Genomic DNA, 25,106 nt, shown 5'->3' with positions numbered 1-25,106 from the left:
TGAAACAAATGAAAATGAATATACAACATGAGAAAACCTATAGAATATAATAAAAGTAGTGCTATGAGGGAAGTTTAGAGCAATAATTACCTATATCAAAAAAGGAGAAAGATTTCAAGATTTGTACCATTTTCAAAGTTCCTCTTCCCATTGCTTTAATTTTATTTCACTGTGGTTTGAGAAGATACTTGATACAATGTCAATTTTGAAAAAGATTTGTCAGGTCTTATTTCATGACGTAATACATGGTCCATCCTGGAGCATGTTACATGTGCTAATGAGAACGATGTGCATTCTGTAGGTATTGGATAAATATTCTGTAAATGTGTGTTAAATCTATTCAGTCTAATGTGCAGTTTAAATCCAATTTTTCTTTCTTAATTTTCTGTCTCGATGACCTGTTTAATACTGAGAATGGGGTGTCAAAGTCTACAACTATTACTGAACAACCTGCTCCTAAATGACCACTGGGTCAAAGAAAAAATGAGAAATTTTATTTTAAGAAATGAGACAAATGAGACTGAAACTACAACATTCAAAAACCTATGGGATATAATGAACATAGTTCTAAGAGGGAGGTTTACAGCAATAAGTGCCTCACCAAAAGAGTAGAAAGATTTCAAATAATGATGCACCTCAAGGAACTAAAAAAGCAAGAACAAACGAAACACAAAATTAGTACAAGAAAAAAAATAACAAAAATCAGAGAATAACTAAATAGTCAAAAAATACAAAAGATTATTAAAGGAAAACTTGTTTTCTGAAAAGATTCATAAAATAAACCACTTGCTAGATTAACCATGTAAAACAGAGAGAAAACCCAAATAAACAACAACAAAAACAGAAAATAAAGAGAAAACATTTCAATCAATATCACAGAAATACAAAAGATCATCCAATACTATTATGAACATATATACACTAACAAACTGGAAAATCTAAAGGAAACTGAAAAATTCCTGGAAACAAATAACCTACCAAGATCAAGTCAGGAAGAAAAAGAAAACTTTAACAGACCAATAAGTAACAAAGCTAATAAAAAGTCTTCCGGCTGGGTGCAGTGGCTCATGCCTGTAATCCCAGCACTTGGGGAGGCCAAGGTGGGCAAATCACCTGAGGTCAGGAGTTCAAGACCAGCCTGGACAACATGGTGATAATGAATAAGTCTTGTGATAGTGAATAAATCTTGAATAAGCCTTGCCAACCTGGTGAAACCCCATCTCTACCAAAAATACAAAAAATCAGCCGGGCGTGGTAGCATACATCTGTAATCCCAGATACTCAGATGGCTGAAACAGGAGAATCACTTGAATCTAGGAGTCAGAGTTTGCAGTGAGTTGATTGTGCCACTGCCCTCCAGCCTGGGCAACAAGAGTGAAACTCCACCTCAAAAAATAAAACTAAAAAAAAAAGAGTCTTCCAAAAATAAAAAGTCCAGAACTAGATGGCTTCCCTGCCAAATTTTATTGAACTATTAAACAATGACTAACACCATTTCTTATCAAACTATTCCACAAAACTAAAGAGGTGGGAATTCTCCCTAATGCATTTTATGAGGCCAGATTACTCTGCTACCACCAGCTAAGGACATGCAAAGATAACTACAGAGCAATATCTCTAATGAACATAGACACAAAAATTCTTAATAAAATACTAGCAAACCAAATCCAACAGAACATCAAGAAAAATAATAATAATACATCATGAGGAAGTGAAATTTTCTCAGGGATGTATGAATAACCCAACATACACAAATCAATAACATGACACATCACATTATAAAATGAAGGGCAAAAACTATGTGATCATCTTAATTAACACAGAAAGCATTTTATAAAATTTAACACTCCTTCATGATTAAAATGCACAGAAACAACATAGGCATAGAAATGGCATATCTCAGGCCGGGAGCAGTGGCTCACGTCTGTAATCCCAGCACTTTGGGAGACCAAGGCGGGTGGATTGCGAGGTCAAGAGGTCAAGACCATCCTGGCCAACATGCTGAAACCCTGTCTCTACTAAAAATGCAAAAATTAGCCAGGCATTTGGCACACGTTCGTAGTCCCAGCTACTCAGGTGGCTGAGGCAGAAGAATTGCTTGAACCCGGGGGATGGAAGTTGCAGTGAGCTGAGACTGCACCACTGTGCTCCAGCCTAGCAACAGAGCAAGACTCCAACTCAAAAAAACAAAGAAAAAAATAACATATCTCAAAATAATAAAGGTCATGGGTGACAACCCCACAGCTAACATCAAATATAAAATTACAGAATGAAAACTGGAATAAGACAAGATGTCCACTCTCACCATTCACATATAACATACTACTAGAAGTCCTAGCCACAGCAATTGGGCAGGAAATAAAAGCTTTCCACACTGGAAAAGAGAAAATTAAATTGTTCCTCTCTTGATGATATGTAGAGAATCCTAATGACCAAAAACCTCTTAGATCCAATAAATAAATTCAGTAAAGTTGTAGGATACAACATCAACATAAAAAAATCAGTAGCATTTCTGTGCACCAATAATAAACTAGACAAGAAAAAAAACAAGGCGGCAATCCCATTTACAAAAGCTATTAAAAAACACCTAGTGATATGGTTTGGCTGTGTCCCTACCCAAATCTCAATTTGAATTGTACATACCAGAATCCCCACATGTTGTGGGAGGGACCCAGGGGGACATAACTGATTCATGGAGCCAGTCTTGCCTGTGCTATTCTCATGACAGTGAATAAATCTCATGAGACTTGATGTGTTTATCAGGGGTTTTCACTTTTGTTTCTTCCTCATTTTCTCTTGCTACCACCATGTAAGAAGTGCCTTTCACCTCTCACCATGATTCTGAGGTCTCCCCAGACATGTGGAACTGTAAGTCCAAATAAGCCTCTTTTCTTTTTCTGAGTCTTGGGTATGTGTTTATCAGCAGCCTGAAAATGGACTAATACACTTAAAAATAAATTTAATCAAGGAGGTGAAAGATCTCTACAAGGAAGCTATAAAACACTGGCGAAAGTAACGGAAGATGATACAAACAAATGGAAAGGCATATCACACTCATGGATCAAAAAGGTTTATGTAGTTAAAATGACCATCGTTCCCACAGCAATCTACAGATTTAATGTAATTCCTACCAAAATACCAACATTGCTTTCTCACAGAATTAGAAAAAAAAGCCTTAAATTTGTATGGAACCAAAAAAAGAACCCAAATACTTAAAGCAACCCTTAGGAAGGAAAAAAAGCAAAAAATCTCAAGGCATCACACTACCTAACTTCAAACCATACTACAAGGATATCATAACCAAAACAGCATGGTATTTGTATGAAAAACAAAACATAGACCCATGAAGCAGAAGAAAATCTAGAAATGAATCAGTGTATTTATACCAATTTTTGTCCAATGTGCCAAGAACATACACTGAAGACAGGACATCCTGTTCAATAAATGGTGCTGGAAATATTGGACAGCCATACACAGAATAACAAAACTGGACCCTTATCTCTTGCCATATACAAAAACAAATAAAAGATAGATGAAAGACTTAAATAAAAGACCCAAAACTTCAAAATGACTAGAAAAAAGCACAGGGAAAATACTTCAGGACATTGGTCTAGGTAAAATCACTGACAACTAAAACAAAAATAGACAAATGGGGCTATATTCAACTAAACAGCTTCTGCACAGCAAAGAAAATCCACAAACTGAAGAGAAAATCTGATCAGGAGAAAATATTTGCAAACTATTATTCCAAAAAAATCAAAATATTCAGTAATACCTAAGGAAATCAAATACTTCAACAGTTAGAAAAACAAGTAATCCCATTGAAAAGTGGGCAAAGGATATGAATAGACATTTCTCAAGAGAAAAGGCATATAAATAGCAAACAGATGTAAGAAACAATGCTCAACACCACTAATCATCAGGGAAATACAAATCAAAACCACAGTGAGATATCAGCTTACATCTGTCAAAATGGCTATTACTAAAATAAGGATGCAGAGTAAAGGAATATCTTATACAGTTGTGGTGGGAATGTAAATTAGTACAACTACTATGGAGAACAGTATGGCTATTTCTTGAAAACTACAGAACTACCACCATACAATCCAGCAGTGCCACTACTGGGTATTTACCCCAAGAAGAAGAAATCAGTATATAAAATAGATACTTGCAACAGTGCTATGTTTTATCACAGCACTATCCAAAATAGCAAAGATATGGAATCAACCTTAGTGTCCATCTATGGATGAATAAAGTCAGTATGATACACACATATCAAATAACTGTGTTCTGTCTCCAGTGTATGTTCTTGGCATCTTTGTCAAAAATCAGTTGGGTACAAATACACTGATTTATTTCTGGATTTTCTTCTGTTTCATTGCTCTATGTTTCTGTTTAATACCAATACCATGCTACTTTGGTTGTGACAGCTGCCTTGTACTACAGTTTGAAGTCAGGTGGCATAATGCCTCCAGCTTTTTTGCTTTTATATTTAATGTGGAATGTATATGCCACTTGATATATACAAGATAAACTGTTTCACTGAATATAGTCCCATTTGTCTATTTTTATTTTAGTTGTCTGTGCTTTTGCCTAGACCAATGTCCTTAAGTATTTTCCCAATATACATAGTAGTAAACTACTTGACCATAAAGAAAAAAAAAAGTGAAACGTTATTTGCTGCAATGTGGACAGAACTGGAGGTCATTAGGTTAAGTGAAATAAGCTAGGCACGGAAAGACAAATATCTCATGTTCTCACTCATATGTGGGAGCCAAGAAACTGGATCTCATGAAGATAAAGAATAGAATGGTGATTACCAGAGTCTGGGAAGGGTGGTGTGGTGGAGGGATGAAGGGAGAAGAAAGAACATCAATGTATTAATTATTACCGAACTTTACACTTAAAAGTGGTAAGAAATAGTTAAAAAAAAAAAAAAAAAAGCATGTGAACACTAAAAGAAATCATAATAAAATCAAAACAAAAGTGACAAAAACAAAGATAGCCAAATAGGAACAGCTCTACAGTGCAGTTCCCAGAAAGAACGCAGAGGGTGAGTGATCACCGCATTTCCAAACAAGTATTTATTGCCCACAGAGCAGGAGACTTCTATGCCAAAAAGTGCCACGAGTCTCCAGCATGGCTGGCACAGCAGGTCTCTGCACAAAAACTCACACAAATCTAAGCAGTTGTTTCAATTGGCCCCTGGAATGCCTGGGAGACAGAGTCACCCATTCAATTGAAAAAAAGGGGGCTGAGACAGGGAGCCAGGTGATCTGGCTTGGCAGGTCCCACCCCCGCAAAGACCAGCAATCTGAAACACTCTGGATTGAGTTTCACAGCAAGCACAGCTGGACCCGGGACAGTCCAGTTCTGTGGGATATGGGCATCCGCCATTACCAAGGCAGTCCACCATTACTGAGGCAATACGGGAATACTGAGGCAGTCCGCCATTAGAGAGACAGTCTGCCATTACTGAAGCAGCTATAAGTATACCTCTATTTAAAAAAACACACACACACAAGGAAGTTCACACAGCAGCTGGGCAGAGGCCAGGGCAGTGCAGCAACACGTCTGCTGGCAGACTGTGACTAGGCTACCTCCTCACTGGGCAGGGCATCTCTGAAAAAAGGCAGCAGCATGTCAGGAACTTATAAATAAAGCCACACCTTTCTAGGACAGAGCACCTGGGGAAAAAAGGTGGTTATGTGTTCCACTGCAGCAGACTTAAACGTACCTGCCCAGCAGCTCTGAACAGAACAATGGAGCTCACAGCTTAGCACTTGAGCTAATATAAGGGACAGATTGTCTTCTCAAGCAGCTCCCCAAACCCCATATATCTAAAGAGACACCTCATAAAGGAGAGCTCAGGCTGACATCTGGCAGGTATCCTTCTGGGACAAAGATAAGGGAAGAAGAAACTGGCAGCAACCTTACTGTTCTGCCACTGCTGCAGGTGATCCCCACATAAGCAGTGTCAGGAGTAGACCTCCAGAAGTCCTACAGCAGAGGGGCCTGTTAGAAGGAAAACTAAAAAACGGAAAGAAATAAATTCATCATCAACAAAAAGGATGCCCACTCAGAGATCCCATCTGAAAGTCACCAACTACAAAGACCATAGGTAGATAAATCCACAAAGATGGGAAGAAATCAGCTAAAAAATGATGAAAACACCCAAAACCAGAATGACTCTCCTCCTTCAAGGGATCACAACTCCTCACCACCAAGAGAGCAAGGCTGGATAGAGAATGGCTCTGATGAATTGACAGGAACAGGCTTCAGAAAGTGGGTAATTACACACTTCTCTGAGCTAAAAGAACAAGTTCTAACCCAATGCAAAGAAACTAAGAGCCTTAAAAAAGGTTTTGACAAAATGCTAACAAGAATAAACAGCTTAGAAAAGAATATAAATAAATTGATGTAGCTGAAAAACTCAACACAAGAACTTCACGAAGCATATACAAGTTCAAATAGCCAAATCAACCAAGCATAAGAAAGGATATCAGAGATTGAAGATAAACTCAATGAAATAAAACAAGAAGGCAAGATTAGAGAAAAAAGAGTGAAAATAAATGAACAAAGCCTCCAAGAAACATGGGATTATGTGAAAAGACCTAATCGACGTTTGATAGGTATACCTGAACCTGACAGAGAGAATGAATTCAAGCTGGAAAACACTCTTCACGATATTATCCAGGAGAACTTCCCCAACCTAGCAAGTCACGTCAATATTCAAGTCCAGGAAATACAGAGAACACCACAAAGATATTCCTCAAGAAGAGCAACCTCAAAGCACATAATTGCCAGATTCTCCAGGGTTGAAATGAAGGAAAAAATGCTAAGGGCAGCCAGAGAGAACAGTCGGGTTACCCACAAAGGGAAGCCCATCAGACTCACAGAGGACTTCTCAGGAGAAACCCTACAGGCCAGAAGAGAGTGGGGTCCAATATTCAACATCCTTAAAGAAAAGAACTTTCAACCTAGAATTTCATATACAGCCAAATGAAGCTTCATAAGTGGAAGAGAAATAAAATTCTTTACAAACAAACAATTGCTCAGAGATTTCATCACTACCAGGCCCGCCTCACAAGAGCTCCTGAAAGAAGCACTAAACAAGGAAAGAAACAACCGGTACCAACCACTTCAAAAACGTACCAAATGGTAAAGACCGTAGACTATGAAGAAACTGTGTCAACTAATGGGCAAAACACCCAGCTAGCATCAAAATGGCAGTATCAAATTCACACATAACAATATTAACCTTAAATGTAAATGGGCTAAATGCCCCAGTCAAAAGACACAGACTGGCAAATTGGATGAAAAGTCAAAACCCATCGGTGTGCTGTATCCAGGAAACCCATCTCACATGTAAGGATATGCATAGGCTCAAAATAAAGGGATGGAGGAAGATTTACCAAGCTAATTGAGAGCAAAAAAAAAAGCAAGAGTTGCAATCCTAGTCTCTGATAAAATAGACTTTAAACCAACAAAGATCAAAAGAGACAAAGAAGGACATTACATAATGGTAAAAGGATCAATGCAACAAGAAGAGCTAATGATCCTAAATATATATACATTCAATACAGGAGTACTCAATACAGGTACATAAAGCCAGTTCTTAACGACCTATGAAAAGACTTAGACTCCCACAAAATAATAGTGGGAGATTTTAACACTCCACTGTCAATATTAGACAGATCAACAAGATAGAAAATTAAAAGGATATCCAGGACTTACGCAGATCTGGATGAAGCAAACCTAATAGACATTTACAGAACTCTCCACCCCGCCCCCCAAATCCACAGAATATACGTTCTTATAAGCATCACATCACACCTACTCTAAAATTGACCACATAAATTTGAAGTAAATCACTCCTCAGCAAATCCAAAAAGACAGAAATCATAACAGTCTCTCAGACCACAGTACAATCAAATTTGAACACAGGATAAAAAAACTAACTCAGAAGTGCCAAAAGTCACAGAAACTAAACTGTCTCTTGAATGTTGATTGGATAAACAATGAAATGAAGGCAAAAATAAAGATGTTCTTCGAAACCAACAAGAACAAAGACACAACATACCAGAATCTCTGGGCCACATTTAAAGCAGTGTCCAGAGGGAAATTTATAGCAATAAATGCCCACATGAGAAGCAAGGTAGGATCTAAAATCGACACCCAATCATCAAAACTGAAAGAGCTAGAAGAGCAAAATCAAAAAAACTCAAAAGCTAGCAGAAGACAAGAAATAAGATCAGAGCAGAACTGAAGGAGATAGAGACATAAAAAACCCTTCAAAAAAATCAATAAATCCAGGAGCCAGTTTTTTGAAAAGATCAACAAAATAGACCACTAGCCACATTAATAAAAAAGAAAAGAGAGAAGAATCAAATAGATGCAATAAAAAACAATAAAGGGGTTATCACCACAGATTCCACAGAAATACAAAGTACCATCCAAGATTACCACAAACAACTCTATGCACATAAACCAGTAAACCTGGAAGAAATGGACAAATTCCTGGACACTTGCACCCTCCCAAACCTAAACCAGGAAGATGTCAAAACCCTGAATAGATCAATAACAAGGGCTGAAGTTGAGGCAGCAATTAATAGTCTACCAACCAAAAAAAGCCCAGATCCAGATGGCTTCACAGCTGATTTCTACCAGACAAACAAAGAGGAGCTGGTAACACTCCTTCTGAAACTATTCCAAACAATCCAAAAAGAGGAAATCCTTCCCAAATCATTTTATGAGAACAACATCATCCTGATACCAAAAACCGGCAGAGACTCAACAAGAAAAGAAAACTTCAGGCCAGTATCCATGATGAACATAGATGCAAAAATCTTCAATAAAATACTGGCAAAATAATTTCAATAGCACATCAAAAAGCTTAGGCTTCAACCTGGGCATGCAAGTCTGGTTCAACATATGCAAATCTATAAATGTAATTCATCTCATAAACAGAACCAAAGACAAAAACCCCATGATTATCTCAACAGATGCAGAGAAGGCCTTTGACAAAATTCAAGAGCCTTTATTCTAAAAACTCTCAATAAACTAGGTATCAATGGAATGTACCTCAAAATAATAAAAGCTATCTATGACAAACCCATAGCCAATATCATACTGAATGGGCAAAAACAGGAAGCATTCCCTTTGAAATCTGGCACTAGATGAGGATGCCCTCATTCACCACTCCTATTCAATATAGTATTGGAAGTTCTAGCCAGAGCAATCAGGCAAGGAAAAGAAATAAAGGGTATTCAATAAGTAAAGGAAGAAGTCAAATTGTCTCTATTTGCAGATGATATGATTGTATATTTAGAAGACCCCGCTGTCTCAGCCCAAAATTTCCTGAAATTGATAAGCAACTTCAGCAAAGTCTCAGGATATAAAATCAATGTGCAAAAATCACAAGCATTCCTATACACCAATAACAGACTTAAAGAGAGCCAAATCAAGAACGAACTGCCATTCATAATTGCTACAAAGAGAATAAAAGACGTAGGAATACAACTTACAAAGGATGTAAAAGATCCCTTCAAGGAGAACTACAAACCACTGCTCAAGGAAATAAGAGAGGACACAAACAGATGGAGAAACATTTCCTGCCTACGGTTAGGAAGAATCAATATTGTGAAAATGGCCAATCTGCCCAAAGTAATTTATAGATTCTATGCTATCCCCCTCAAGTTACCTATGACCCTCTTCACAGAACTGGTAAAAAAACAAAAAACAAAAAACACCTTAAACTTCATATGGAATCAAAAGAGAGCCCACATAGCCAAGTCAATTCTAAGCAAAGAGAACAAAGCTGGAGGCATCACACTACCTGACTTCAAACTATACTACAAGGCTACAGTAATCAAAAAGGCTACAGTAATCAAAACAGCAATGGTAGTGGTACCAAAACAGAGATAATAGACCAAAGGTACAGAACAGAGGCCTCAGAGGCAACACCACACCTCTACAACCATCTAATCTTTGACAAATCTGACAAAAACAAGCAACGGAGAAAGGATTCCCTGTTTAATAAATGGTGTCGGCAAAACTGGGTAGCCATGTGCAGAAAGCAGAACCTGGACCCCTTCCTGACACCTTACACTTAAATTAACTCCAGATGGATTAAATATTTAAACATAAGGCCTAACACCATAAAAACCCAGAAGAAAACCTAGGCAAAACCATTCAGGACATAGGCATAGGCAAGGACTTCATGACTAAAACATCGAAAGCATTGGCAACAAAAGCCAAAATAGACAAACGGGATCTAATTAAACTCCAGAGCTTCTGCACAGCAAAAGACACAGTCATTAGAGTGAACCAGCAACCAACAGAATGGGAAAAAGTTTTTGCAATCTACCCCTCTGACAAAGGGCTAACATCCAGAATCTACAAAGAACTAAACAGATTTACAAAAAAATTAAAAATAAACAAGCAAACCCATTCAAAAGTGGGCAAAGGATATGAACACACACTTTTCAAAAGAAGACATATATGAGGCCAATAAACGAAAAAATGCTCATCATCACTGGTCATTAGAGAAATGCAAATCAAAACCACATTGAGATACCATGTCACACCTGTTAGAATGGCGATCATTAAAAAAATCTGGAGACAACAGATACTGCAGAGGATGTCGAGAAATAGGAACGCTTTTACACTGTTGGTGGGAGTGTAAATTAGTTCAACCACTGTGGAAGACAGTGTGGTGATTCTTCAAGGATCTACAAATAGAAATTCCATTTGATCCAGCAATCCTATTACTGGGTATATATCCAAAAGATTATAAAATGTTCTATTATAAAGACACACATGTATGTATGTTCATTGCAGCACTATTTACCATAGCAAGGACCTGGAACCAACCCAACTGCCCATCGATGATAGACTGGACAAGATATATGTGGCACATATACACCATGGAATACTATGCAGCCATAAAAAAAGATGAGTTTATGTCCTTTGTAGAGGCATGGATGAATCTGGAAACCATCATTCTCAGCAAACTGACAAGAACAGAAAATAAAACATCGCATGTTCTCACTGATGGGCAGGTATTGAATAATGAGAACACATTGGCACAGGGAGGGGAGCATCACACACTGAGGTCTGTCTTAGGGGACTAGGGGAGGGAGAGTGAGGGGTAAGGAGTTGGGGAGGGATAACATGAGGAGAAAAGCCAGATATAGGTGACAGGGATGGAGGCAGCAAACCATTGCCATATATGTACCTATGCAACAATCCTGCATGTTCTGCACATGTACCCCAGAACCTAAAGTGCAATAAATATATAAATAAATAAAAAGTGAGAAAAACCTGTTGATTACAGTTTCTTTTTCCACATCTCTCTGCTACTGTTCTCTTCTCCAGCCTTAGACTCTCCATCTTACACTCTTTCTTTTTTCTTCTGAGAGGAAAATTTACATAATCCTAAGAAGTCTTTGATATCCCCACTTTGTAGTGTCATGTGTTAAGCACATGGTGACCATGTCTTTCCACTAATAATCATTTTAATCAGGAGAGAACTGCTTTGGAAACTATAGATAAGAAAATTAAGATACAGAAGAGTTTAAAGGTTCAAAATAATGCTCCTGTTTGAACATTTGTGTCCCCAAAAATTCATATGTTGAAATCCTCACCCTTAAAGGGATGATATTAAGAGGTGGGGCCTTTGAGAAGTGATGAGGTAGTCCTTATAATGGGATTAGTGCACTTACAAAATAGACCCCGGACATCCGCCTTCCCTCTTCCACCATGTGACCACACAATGAGATGGCGTGATCGATAAACCAGGAAATCAGCCCTCATCCGACGCCAAATCTGCTTGTGCCTTGATCATAGACTTTCCAGCCTCCAGAACTGTGATAAATAAATTTGTTATGTTTAAAAGCTATCCAGTCCATGCATTTTGTTATAGTAGCCCAATGAACTAAGACAAAACATTAAATCAAATGTAAGATGTAACTCTGTGAACTTGAGCCAGGTATGGCAGACTGATTCTATGCTACCTTGACCTTGGACAGGTATGGCAGACCGGTTCTATGCTACCTTGACCTTGGACAGGTATGGCAGACCTGTTCTATGCGACCTTGATCTTGGATGGGAAGGGGAGCAAATTAGAGCAAACAGTCATTGCCTCTCTGCAGTGTCACTTTTTACCTTCACTTAGATAGGTATCTGCAATCATATAATTTTTCAGGGAGAGACTACCGTTTTCTTTCAGGGTAGCAGCTATTAGTTTATATTTTAAGTAACATGAGAAACATTCAAGGTAAACCAAATAACCTCAGGTTTGCTGTCAACCACACTCGATTCTGGAACTGTGTGTCCTACCAATTTGCTGGATGGCCATAGAAAGTCATTTAACCCTGATAGGTCTCAATTTCCTTATTCATAAAATAAATGGACTATTTTTCCGCAGGGTCTATTCCAGATGTAACTGTTTTTAATTCATACTATAAGACAAAAGCAGTCATTGCCAACTTTCTCAATATTCTAGACATGTCCCCTGAGATCTCACATGCTGGGAGAACTTTATCTGCAAAATCCTAGGCATAAAAGTATGTGAGTAAAATATGAAAGGCTTATTAAACAAGCCATACTGCTTAAACTGGGGTATGACAAGTGTACCCTCCACTAATAAAGTGATGCAGCTTCCTAATCCACTGAGAATACAAACCAAGACTGGCAATGCAGATGTCAGATATATTCTGTACAGTATCAATACATTGATATGTCACTTTTCAGTTGAAATTACAATTTTTTGACAGTTTACATCCTTCCTACAGAAAAAATAATTCTATAGTCTTTTAAATTTGTTATAGTTTTTGCAGCATTACAAGCTCAAATCAGGATAACTTGAATAGTTTAATGCCTCTTCCTTAAAATAAGACCAATTTTTCTGCAGAAGTAAATTTCTCTACACAAATTCGAATTTTAATCCCTATGAGCACGGTGTGCAACTAGGTCAATTGAGGTGTTGTCAATGCAAAGCACGAAAGCTGATTTCAAGAGTTAGTGTCTCTAGAAATATTTTTTATAAAATATTCATTAAACAAATAAAATTTTAAAAACAATTTTTCTCACTTATTATATGCATATTAGTCACCTGGGGATATTTAAGATGCAGGTTCTGATTCTGTAGGTCAGAGACCGGGAGTGGGGATGATTTAGGGGGATAAATCATCTGGGGTTGCCTGAAACTAAACCGTTTCCTGAGACAAAGGGCTTTCTTTTCTTGCTAAAACTGGGTACATTCTTAGTAAACCGCCACAGTGAATCAGTCTCTCTGCCTGAGATTCTGTCTACCAAGAAGCGCCCAAATACTGCTGCTGATGTTGGTCCTTGGATCAAATTTTGAGGAGCAAAAGTGCGGGGCTGGTCTCAGAACCTGTGGCGTGGGTAGCTGCTTTCATATTTCTCCCTTAGTACTTGTGTGATCTTATGCAAGTTTCTTCACTTTTCAAGTCTCAAATCATCAACTGAAAATTAGGATAGCAATAAATACCCACTCCACAGAGCTGTGAGCTTTATAAAAGATAAAGAGGATAAAGTTCCTGGTCTATGAGGAATTCTTGACAATTGTTAGCCTTTGTTATTATCATTGCCTTAGTATTTTCTCTGATAAAGTATCAGTTAATGAGTATCATTATAGCATACAACTGCAGAAATAAAACTTGATTAGAAACGATCTCAGCACTTGGTTGAATTGAAAGATTTTATTTCACTTGTATCAAGTCTTTGGGTAAATATACCTTTAGAAAGTCAAGTGAATGTGGCAAAATAACTAATATATGTACAATTTCATGCTTTACAAACAAATGTGCAAATGGCAATAATGCTGCATCTGCACCACGTTAAATGTATTGGAATAACTGGCTTACATTCAACATTGAGTCAATTCAAGGAAGAGAAATTCCAATTTAACTGCTTCCATTCATAAGTAAAATAATCAAAGAAGAATGAAATCAAACACTTATTTAGTCAATGATCTAGTCAAACCATATAGAGAACTTCCTTGAAATTCATTTTTCAAGTGCAGTTTTCAGAAGGTGATTCATCCTTTAGGATGCTCGAATCATATCACCTAGTACTATAATGGTGAGTAAAGTAATGCTGCATGTTATTTGGACCTGAGGTGAGAAAGGTTTGAAGCAGGAGACAAGTACGTAAAGAAAGGGGACAGAAGTGCAGAGACCTGAGAAGTAAAAAAATGATGAGACGGGGACTGTGGCCTGAAACACAACGCACAGGACACCAAGGTCAAAGACAGCTCTACCGTTATAAACTTTATATACTAAGTGTTAAAACATACCCCAAAACCCTACAAAACCTCATAAGGATGATGATTTAAACCTAAATCAATTATTACTCAAATCTATTCATGTCATTGGTCATATTTTTAATTTCCTATAACTATCAACTTTTAGAAAATAATTTCCATATTGAAATAAATTGAAAGCTGATGATCATAAATGTGGATTTATTTTGCTTCCTCTGACTTCTCATGTTTCTGCTGTATAGCCTAGCATATGAACTTGATTGAAAGAAATCGAACTGTGAGCATACCGGGCAGGTTCATGATTATTCAGCCCTTAGTGGGGTGACCAGAGCCACTGTCACCTTGCTTACTCGCTGGACCTACAGGAGCTGTGGCTGTGATTCATGATTTGGAAAGGATAGCTAATCAATCAGCAAGACAATTGACACAGAATAATTTATTTCACATTAACATCATTTACTAGCCTGGGAATATGTACTTTTCAGTAATGCTTAAGACATTGGTTTTATAATAAAAAATCTTAAATCATGTATTTCATGTTTCCTATGACAGATGAGAAAAACAAGGACACCAAAGCTTTTAGAGAAGGCCTTCTTCTAACTCCACCTTAGCCTGTGTTCCTTGCACCAATATTGACAGAGAATAAAGAAGAAAAATTGCATCAATGCCTGAGCATTGATCACCTACTTTGTCATTTGTCAATGCTTTTAAAAGGAAAAAAATGCTCTATCCTTGTCATGCCCTTTTATAGACATTCATTTCTTCTTCCTCATTGATTCTGTTCACAATTTTCTAATCTTCTTTGTCTTCCTATGAACTTTAATGATAACATATTCAAGGGCATTCATTAATGCAGCACAGAGTTACCATAAAGGAAACACAAAACTTGGGGCACAAATGAGGCTGAATATGCCCACAACATCTTAGATGAAGCACATCCCCGAGGCTTGTATGGTCTGTTAGCATCTTACATCACACCAAGTGTCTTGACTGTGGACATAAGTTGGTTGCTGATTTGAATATTTAATTTTCTAAGCTCCTATACGTTCAAGTTTTTGCAATCTATCATTAATTTATTCTTTAAGCAACACACATCTATGAATAAAGTAGGTTTATGTAACCTTCACTGTCCTAGAATCTTCAGTAAGTCCTGGGCCATCTAGTGTAAGAAACTTCTTGTCTTACAGAACTACTTTTAAAAACCCCTGAGGTTTCCACAACAATTTCATCTGACCTTTATGTGAAAACCACCATCCTCCCTCTGACCCTCAAACTTGACAACTGATTTTAAACCATCTCCCAGGTGCCTAAGTAAGCAAAGTCACACATGTACACATTGTAAGAGTTGTGTTCTTTATCAAAATCTGGCTTGGGAGGGGAAATTCTGTGGCTGTTATCTGCAGATGTTTTATTTGAACAGATATTATAAATGGATTTTAATTGTGCTTTCAAATGTAAAACACCCTCTAAGGAAGAGCCCTAATAGACCTGTAGAAACTCAATAAAATAAATCAATAGCATATGTACTGGAAGAGTACTGTACTTTCTAACATTTTGATCAATACTGACATTTGACCCACAAAATGTGTCATCTATGTTTTCTGTGAAAATTTGCTGATACAAGTACAACTACATACAAGAAAATGTATTAAGGAGAACTTTATTATCCCTTGCTCTTGCCAGCGTCACCGTGCTATCACCTCGTCTTGTTCATGCAGTTCTTGCTGCAGGAAATAATCATCTTTTCTTGTGTCAGATCCTTATTCTCCTCTGAATCTCAAATGTCCACATTGTACCATCACCTACCAGGTCATTATATTTGCTCACTGCATGCAATTACATGTACCAGAGGCACAGCAAGCCACAGGATTAAATCTGAGTTCTTTTTAAAACACAGCACAAGGAGATGTAGCCAATAGCTCTATAGTTCAAGTCCACAGCAGCTTATAGACTGCTGTGAGTAGCTGGGAGGAATATGACCAGGTTCCCTGTAGGCCCTGGGTCCAAGTAGAATCAACCTGACTATTGGCACGTTTGTCCTTCCTCATGCTGCTGTAGTTGTCCAGCTTTAGCTGAAGCAAACAGACTCTAAAACTTACAGTTGCCTGTTAGTGATGACATAGAGAAAGCTAAAATTCTATTTTTGAGAAACAGCAAAAATGCCCAAAAAGACCAAGCTAAGAGGCCAGGTGACAGGATAACCTAAAAATCTAAGACTTGGGGGAAATTTTGCAGAAGAATGAAACGGATAAAATTACCACACTGTGGTCTGGCAGTGCAAATACTTAAACACAATAAATTAAAGATAAAAAGCGTAACACATTTTTAAAATATATGGAGAATTCAGAGAAGCAATTATTGGAATTTTAGGTTTAAGTGCATATGATACAGACAGAAGAAAATATATCTATCGAAGGCTTACTAGGTGCCTGGTCTTTACAGCCTGTGAGAGAAACATTCCCAAATCTATTTCCCAGTGAGGAAATAAATCATGGTTCAGAAAGGTGAATTGATGTCTCTGGATCACCTAACTACTAAGTGGGAAAGCTGGGATTCAAACCCAGTCCTGTCTAATTATAGAGCCTTCATGATTTTTCACTAAGCCATTCTGCTGATCACTTTTATTGTCTTAGAAGCCAAACCTCTGAGCTATTAAAGTTTATAATCTCTTGCTCCTTCTATATGCTGTGTAAACTTTTGCACTATTACCTGTTCTGTGTCCATGCAGAATGCTGAGCAGGCCCTCACAATTTCCCTTTTCTAAATCATGCTGCCTATTTTTAAAGACTAGGCTTTATAGCATCATCTTAGGTCATGATATGGATTGGCTGTATCCCCATCAAATCTCATCTTGAATTCCCATGTATTGTGGGAGGGACCCAATAGCTGGTAATTGAATCATGGGGGCGGGTCTTTCCCATGCTGTTCTTATGACAGCAAATAAGTCTTATGCAATCTGATGTTTTAAAAAAGGAGAGCTTCCCTTGTCTGCCACCATGCGAGATGTGCCTTTCACCTTCCACCATGATTGTGAGACCTCCCCAGCCACATGGAACTGTAAATCCAATAAATCTCTTTCTTTTGTAAATTGCCCGGTCTTAGGCATGTCTTTATCAGTGGTGCGAAATGAACTAATACAGGTTTCCAGTTCTCTGAGACTGGGAGAGGGGCAAGTATCGAGGGAAAGGAAAAAAGCTGCACAAGACTCCCACAAAACCAAACAAAGCTAAGTTAGAGTTTGTGGAGAATGATTAGTGAAACTTTTTAAGCAAGAGAATGATAAAAAACATTCAGTGTCATAGTTACCTCAAGGGAAAAGCAGAAAGAAGTGATTGGGGATGAAAACTTACATAGACTCAATGTCATTTTGTATTAATTACTCACATAGGTGGAGAGTTTAAAGGCATGGAATCTATCATAAGGGTTGTAAATAATACATATGTTTATCTACCACTTTGTTGTCTTATGTATTTTATCGAAAATAAGAAAGTAATTGGTCCAAGCCCAGAGCAGCAGGATAGGCTGGGTATTCTGGACACACCAGTGTCTTTAAGAGAAGGCCCTGCTCAGCCCTTCCTCCCTCTCGACCAAGTGGGGCACGAAGGAGCCCATCACTGGTCCAAAGCCTGCTTTACTGAGAGCTGAATCTATGCCTCTTACAAGGGATTGATACACCCTGAAGCAAGTCCTTCTTCCTCACAAATAATTGCAGCTCACGGGCTCCCATAGTGATAAATTCTGAAATCCCTCTCCTCACTCTCTACCCTCCTATGCCCGCTCTATGCTGGCTGGCAGGAAAATTTAATCTTTAAAATTAATTAAAGTAAGAATACCAACATATTTGATTGGATATTTGTCAATATGAGGCTGAAAAATAAAATAATGTTTTACAACACCAGTTGGTAACATTTAAAAAATAAAGTAAAACAAAGAACAATCATTTCCGTAAAGCCACAATGTGTTGTGTTATTTCCTGTGTCTAAGCCATTGAGAAGCAACACGTGTTCTTCTTTCAGTACTTACAGCAGTTGCAATTTTGCACTTATTTGTCTGAATATTTAGCTTAATGTCTGTTCTGACATGAGCCTGTAAGTTTTATGAGGGCAGTCTCTGTCTGTTCATCATGGTTCTTCCAATGCCAAGCCACAGCTCTGAGGACAATTAGTTGTCATCAGTGAGTGACCAAGTGAGTACATAAATGAACAAAGATTCTACTGTTAAAAGATCTGTATCTCATACATCACATCCACTGTGACTTCATAATAAGAAGTCAAATACTTTTTTTTTTATTAAAGGCAACTTTCAATGTACAGAAAGTTGAGTCACTAAATCAAGGCAACAGATAAATCACAAATCCTCTAGTCCCTTCTCCTGGTAATACCCTAAACATTAGGTAGTGTTGCCATCAGTATTCATATTCATGTTATTGGCTGATTGATATAATATAGCTAGAAATAATGCTTCTAGGCAGTAATAGAAAAATTATTATGTATTTATAGTTTATATACTCACTCTCCTCAAAAAAGAATAAGAAATATGATTATAGGAAAATAAATCTCAAATATATATGTGTGTTTTATATATATATTTTTTTAATTTAGGTGTAATTTTTAATGTGGTTTATACCTCTTTCATGTAGTTTTCATAGATAATAAACCATTGGTTAAATAATAATTGACTCTCCTATTTTGTTTTTAAATATGTATAACTAATAGGAAGATATCACTATGCAGTTAGGAAAAAAGTTTCTTTTCTAAATATCAGTTAAGAAAACTATCTTTTCATTTGTATACAAAGCAATTAATTATAGATACATCCCAAATTTTATCAAAAATTTTTGACAATTACTTGGGGATAATATATAGTTGTAAACACAATGCAAAGTAAAGAAATATGGAGGAAATAAAGTAATTGGGTGACAAATTTTATATTTAAAACAAATTGTAATTTAAGTAGCATAAAGTGGGAATGCGAACATATTAGAGGCAGCTGCCAAGGCAGCAGGATTGGGAACTGACTGAGTCAGGAACACAGGAGTGAGTGGGCGGGACTGAGTGAGTCAGGAAGGCGGGACTGAGTGCCTGGGACAGGTGGTGCTGCTGGTAGGATGTGCTTGACCCCTCAAACCATCTGCAGGCCGCAGGTAAGAGAGTGACTGGACTATGAGAAAAGCTGAGCAAAAGTCCCTCATCTGTTTCAGAAGACGGAGTCTCAATTCAGAATTCACAAAACAAGAACCAAACTCATGATTCTGTTAAAACATGTTTTAAAGGTTAAAAAAAAAAAAAATGTGACTCACTTTTGGTGACAGGAGCTGATAAAAAAAAATTGCCCCATGGATTTTTGAAAATGACAATTTTTTAACCTTCTCTCGGTTATTGTATTGGTATCATTTCTATTCTGTGGGTCTTAACAAAATTGAAAGTTTAAAACTAACCCTGACAAGTCATAAAGGGCCACACATTGCATTATTCTAGTTATAGGAAATGTCCAGATTTGTATGCAAATTCAAACAGCAGAAAGTAGGCCAGTGGGGCCCAGGCTGGTGCAGAGCGAGAGTGGAGAGGAAATGTGGAGGGACTGCTGATGGTCACAGAGTTTTGTTTTAGGGGGATAAAAATGGCCTGAAATTGATGATATTGATGGTTGTAAAACTCTATGAAAATGCTAGGAGCCATTTATTTATTCACTTTATGTGAATTATTTGTAGAATATGTGAATTGTACAGTAAAATTGCTTTTAAAAAACCAAGCAAAACACCTAGGAGCTTAAAACCAAATCCCAAGGCACATATATGCAGTACCGTTCATGTCACGTAGAAATCATGTAAGAGGATTATTTTAAAAGCTGTTTATAGAATCATATTAATTTAATAGGAATTAGATAATAAGTCTAATTATTATCCTTTTCTATTACAGAGAAGTGTTAAGGACAGTAGATTTAAAAATTAAACTTTAGGATGAATATTTAAAAGGGAATTTTTATTCAATTTGAAATTCAAGAAAAGCTATGGCCCACTTTCTCAGCAAAGATTTTAAAGACTGAACAGATATTAGTGGGGTGGTTTAAACACAGCTCTATATAAAGTCCAGCATGATGGTTATTTTTTTGTGTCAATTTGGTTAGGTTATGGTGTCCAGTATTTGGTCAAACCCCAGTCTAGATTTCTCAGTGAAGGCATTTTTTTAGGCGTGATTACCATTTAAATCAGTGGACTTTGATTCTTCCTAGTATGGATGGACCTCATCCAATCAGTTAAGGAGTTTAAAAGACTGAGGTTCCTGGATGTACAAGGAATCATTCACAAGACTGCAATACGGAAGCCCTGCCTGAGTTTCCTGTCTGCTGCTCTGTAGAATTCCAGCTCAAGACAGCAGCATCAACTCTTCCCTGAATTTTCAGCCTGCCAGCCTGCGCTATAGATTAAAGCTGTGCCAGTACCCCCAATAGTACCTGCTAATTCTTAAATGTCTTTCTCTCACTCTCATGCTAATACAGCCAACATCAGGAGTTACCCTTTATTTTTTCCTGATGAGAAAACATAATACTCATTCCAAGAATATGGAAATTCCTCTTGAGCAGATATTTTCCTCAAGTAGACATGGAGGCTTTGATTTCAATATTGAAGCTTAACTGATATCAGCAGTGGCCAGGCTAAGTTTTGCAAAAGAAAAGTGGACACCAGATACCACAATGCCTAGACATGCCTGTCTTGTGAACAGCTTCTCTATTCCTCAAAAAAATGGAAAAAGTGATGACCAACCAACACATAGCTGGTGGTGACTTCTATGCCAGGAAGACACCAATAAAAAAGAAATACGTGATGCATGTGAGATATTTTATGATTTAAATTCACAGAATGTAATATGAGCATGAAAACCAAACGGTGATATCCTGGATCTCTCCTGTAGTATTATACATAATGTTTAGGATTTTGGAAATAATTTCTGTGTAAAAGAGAATATCCAATATAATGGTTTCACAGGGTTAATCTTAACAAAGCTGACTCTATCATTTTCATCAGTGAAAAGAGCTTTGGGGCAGGGTAAGAACCCTATTCACTAACTCCCTATACTATTTCATTAAAGTTCTGTAGAGTGGGCTTTATAGTAATTAAGAATCTACAGCATCTTTAGAAATAAAGAGAAGCTTATTTTTATTAGAAAACCCCATGCACATTTTATTTTTCAAAACCATGGACATGCCAACAGTGATGAAGCAAAACTGGAAGGAAAACAGTGGCAAAAAAAGCGTTTAGCCGAAGAACCAAGACGTCACTTAGCATTAAGTAAAAGCAAGGAGATGAATGGAATGGATAAAGGATTAAGGAGAGTTAAGAGTCAGCTCAGTGGGGTGTTTCCATTTTTATTTCTATGATTTTGTTTTTCTGTCAAAGGAAAAGGGATAGTACTAAGAATTGGGAAATTATGAAGAGAATTACTGATCTATATCCCTGGGGTGAAAAGGCATTGATTTTTGTCTTCAGTTCATTGCAGTGCTATTTTTTAGTACTGAGAGGATGGTGTCTCTTATCTTGAAATTACAAGTAATGCTCAAGAACACAGATCTTTACATGTAATGACCTTAGAAGTTGAAGACGTTCCCATGGTTTCAGATGGGGTGACTAATGATTGGTCCACTCCAGCAAAGCAAGAGCCACTCCACTGCCATTCACAAAACTGAAAGGTAAAATGACTTCCTCCCATACGGATTTACACATAGTCAACTGTAAGTTGTTTTATTTATTTTTTTTTTTGCCTAAAATCTTATAGCTTTCTGATTGTCATTTGAGACAGAACAGAGTTATTTACTCGCGTTTAAAAGTGCCACCAGAGTTATTCTCAAATGCAACTCATGATTTGTAAGTTAAAAAAAAAAAATCAAAGCACAAAAGAGTAAGTGCTCCTGACTTAGAGTCTAAATGAATTCAGGGTCTGAATAGGAATTTTAACCACATCTTTTATGACATGATGTCAAAAAATACACTTTTGTGATATATTGGCAATTCTTGATATATGAAAGTACACTAATGAGTCATTGTGGATTCAAATGATCAATGAAATAACTGGAATCCACAAATCCTGATTTTTCGAGGTGGTACCAATTTTTATTCCTCAGTTTCACATATCTGAAAGGAATTTTTTAAAAATCTATCTTTTGTTCAAATTTAGAGACATCTGTAATAGAAAGAAAAAACCCAATATTACAGAGAAGAAAAGAAGGGAAGAGAAAGGAACAGAACAGAAGGAAAGAGAAGCTATGCTTCTAGGACAGAAGGCACTTTGAGGAGTCAGAAGCTTGTTCACTGAGGGCAACACATTCAAGAACCTTTCTGATAGAAACATGAAGCGTCTCACTGGGTATAGTCTAGAAGAGAGAAGTTTAAACAAAACCAACTAAATGTCTTTGCATAATAAAGTGCTTCACTTATCTATTGCTCTATAACAAATCACTTAAAACAATAAATAAACAATTTAAAAAATCATTTATTTTGCTTACAAATATGAAGTGGACTGGACTTACCAAGAAAGTTCTTTTCAGAAGCCTCTCATGCTGTTGGAATCAGATGGTGGCTGGGTTGGGACCATCTTAACCGTCTTAGCTTACATATCTTCCAGAGCTTGGAAGACTGAAACAGCTGAGAGGGAAACAGTTGGAGCTCCCTGACATTGTTCTCAGCAGAGCACACTTTTGGTGTGTGTTTTGAAGGGGCAGAGATGTAAGTGTGTGTCTGCATAGTCTCCCCTGAGTTTCCCCAAATGATGGCCTCAGGATAAACAGACTACTACAAATAGGCAGCTAAAGACTTTTACATTAATATCCCAAGAGTACTAGCAGAAGCTTCAAGGTCTTTTCTTATCAACCCTCGAACGTCAAGCAGCATCACTTTTGCCACATTCTTTGTCTCTGAAGCAATAAAGTTCCATGGAGATTCAAGGGGAAGGGCCATAGACCCCACTTCTGGAAGAAAAAATGCCAAAGAATTTGTGAAAATATTTTAAAACAATGACATAAAAGAACAAGAATTAATCAGTGTCTAGTATGGAGTTGAAAAAGAAGAGAGAAAAAGAAAAGATGGTGGGAAAGAATTTCAGTTTTGGAACTTTCAGACAAGAAAGGAAAGTTAGAAACTATAATGTACAGTAAGAGAAGACACAAGTAACAAGTAATCCCTTTGGTTTTCTTCCGTTGAGTTCTGGGAAATATAAATCTATTGTTCTTTTTAATTTTACTTTCCTATGTGAAAATAAATCTTCAATAAAATGCTCCCACACTAATATAGTCCAGGATATTAGTGCCTCGTAGCAGGAGTGGTAAAGTTTCTAGGGACAGGAGTAAAATCATGCTGAAAAGAACAGTGGCCTTAAGGGTCTAGAGCAAACATTAGCAACCAGGTAACACCGGAAGAAAAAAAATCCTGCTACTTATACAAACTCAGGAGAGGAGCTAAGCAAAACTTTTTTCTCTCCAAAATACTAGAGAATAGTGACCCAAAGAAGTGAGAAAAACAAGATGTCCGGCCCATGGATTATGGCTTGTGGGCACGGTTCCTGGGGCCATCTCATTTGCATCTCAAAGCATGGGTGATGACAGAAGACTGTAGGATAAAGACATCTTTTGCAACCAAATGACTATTGCTATGTAGTCACAGAAGCTTCAAAAAAATCCACTCTATTTTTACTTTTCAGTTGAACTTCTCCCTTGGATTGTCACACAGTAACTAAATGAAACAAAGAATTGTACTTTATCATATGAAATGTATTTTAAATTCTGACTAGCTATAGCAGATAGAGTCCAATAGGTATTATATGTATTTTTAATAATTTTATCTGTATATAAAAACAGTAAATAAAGATCCACAGTGAAGAAAGACTTTACCACCAGGCTGTGCACCGTGCTGGCATTCTCTCTCTCTCTCTCTCTTTCTTTCTTGTTGTGTATTTGAAGAATTAAAAGACAGTCTTATTTCTTCAGGTTTGTGAAACTAGATGGGCTCAGATATCATGATTTAGGGTTTATGATTTAGAATTTTCTATGAGAATGTTTCAATGTCATTATCTAATACACTTTTCTTTTATGTAGAACGTAAGTTTTAAGTTAGAACTTGATTACAAACCTGCCAAGTCAGTATTTCAATATAGCTGTGCCTCGGTGGCAGACAGAGAAAAGGTTCATTTGAAAAGAGATGATATTATGCTCTCAAGATTGCTGAACAACAACAAAAAAGGTATTCTTCTTCCCTGCCTAGCCATCCCTTTCAAAGACAGAATGAATATAAAAACGAATTGATGAGGGTATTGAAAAAACAAGTAATATTTTATCAGCAGACCACAAATATAAATCATTTTTGAAAGACATAAAGCAAATGGAAACCAAGATAATGTTTTAAAAAAGAGCATCTCCTGACCAAACCTTGGAATACTACCCATAAGTGGGATAACAGAGCTATGAGAATGAGTGTGTCGTATGCAATGAAGTGGTAAAGGGTATGACAGGTGAGCCAGTACCAACACTCTCCTGACAGATAACTCTAGTGTTCCTTAAATGGAATGCTGCATCCAGAGTATAAAGATCCCTACTGCTATCTGCAACCACCCTCTCCAGAAAACAGACCAGGAAGAAACTCCACTTGGTCACAACCCTCACAAATCCACTGGCCATTCACAGGAGAGAAACCGCTGCAACCTCAACAGCTTTTACTGCTAGGCAAGAGTAGCTATCCTTTAGTGTGAGAAAACACATTTTCAGTTGTTAATTTAAACAAGACTCTCATTTGAAGTATGATAAGAAACAAGAAAAAAAAACTGAAAAACTC

General features: G+C 37.2%; 1 long non-coding RNA gene across 1 annotated transcript in view; it reads right to left on the bottom strand.

The window, feature by feature from the left end:
- LOC128930267 (uncharacterized) overlaps window positions 1-18,443 on the bottom strand; it is a 110,096-nt gene extending 91,653 nt beyond the window's left edge. The window contains exons 1-2 of the long non-coding RNA XR_013519463.1: window positions 18,314-18,443; window positions 11,727-11,868 (exon numbers count right to left, since the gene is read on the bottom strand). This is a non-coding gene — a long non-coding RNA (uncharacterized LOC128930267). The remainder of the gene's footprint in view (window positions 1-11,726; window positions 11,869-18,313) is intronic.
- Window positions 18,444-25,106: the final 6,663 nt, after the last annotated feature.

Source organism: Callithrix jacchus, chromosome 1 (genome assembly GCF_049354715.1).
Source record: "Callithrix jacchus isolate 240 chromosome 1, calJac240_pri, whole genome shotgun sequence".
Taxonomy (NCBI): Eukaryota; Metazoa; Chordata; class Mammalia; order Primates; family Cebidae; genus Callithrix; species Callithrix jacchus.
This window is presented reverse-complemented; position numbering and strand designations above follow the sequence as displayed.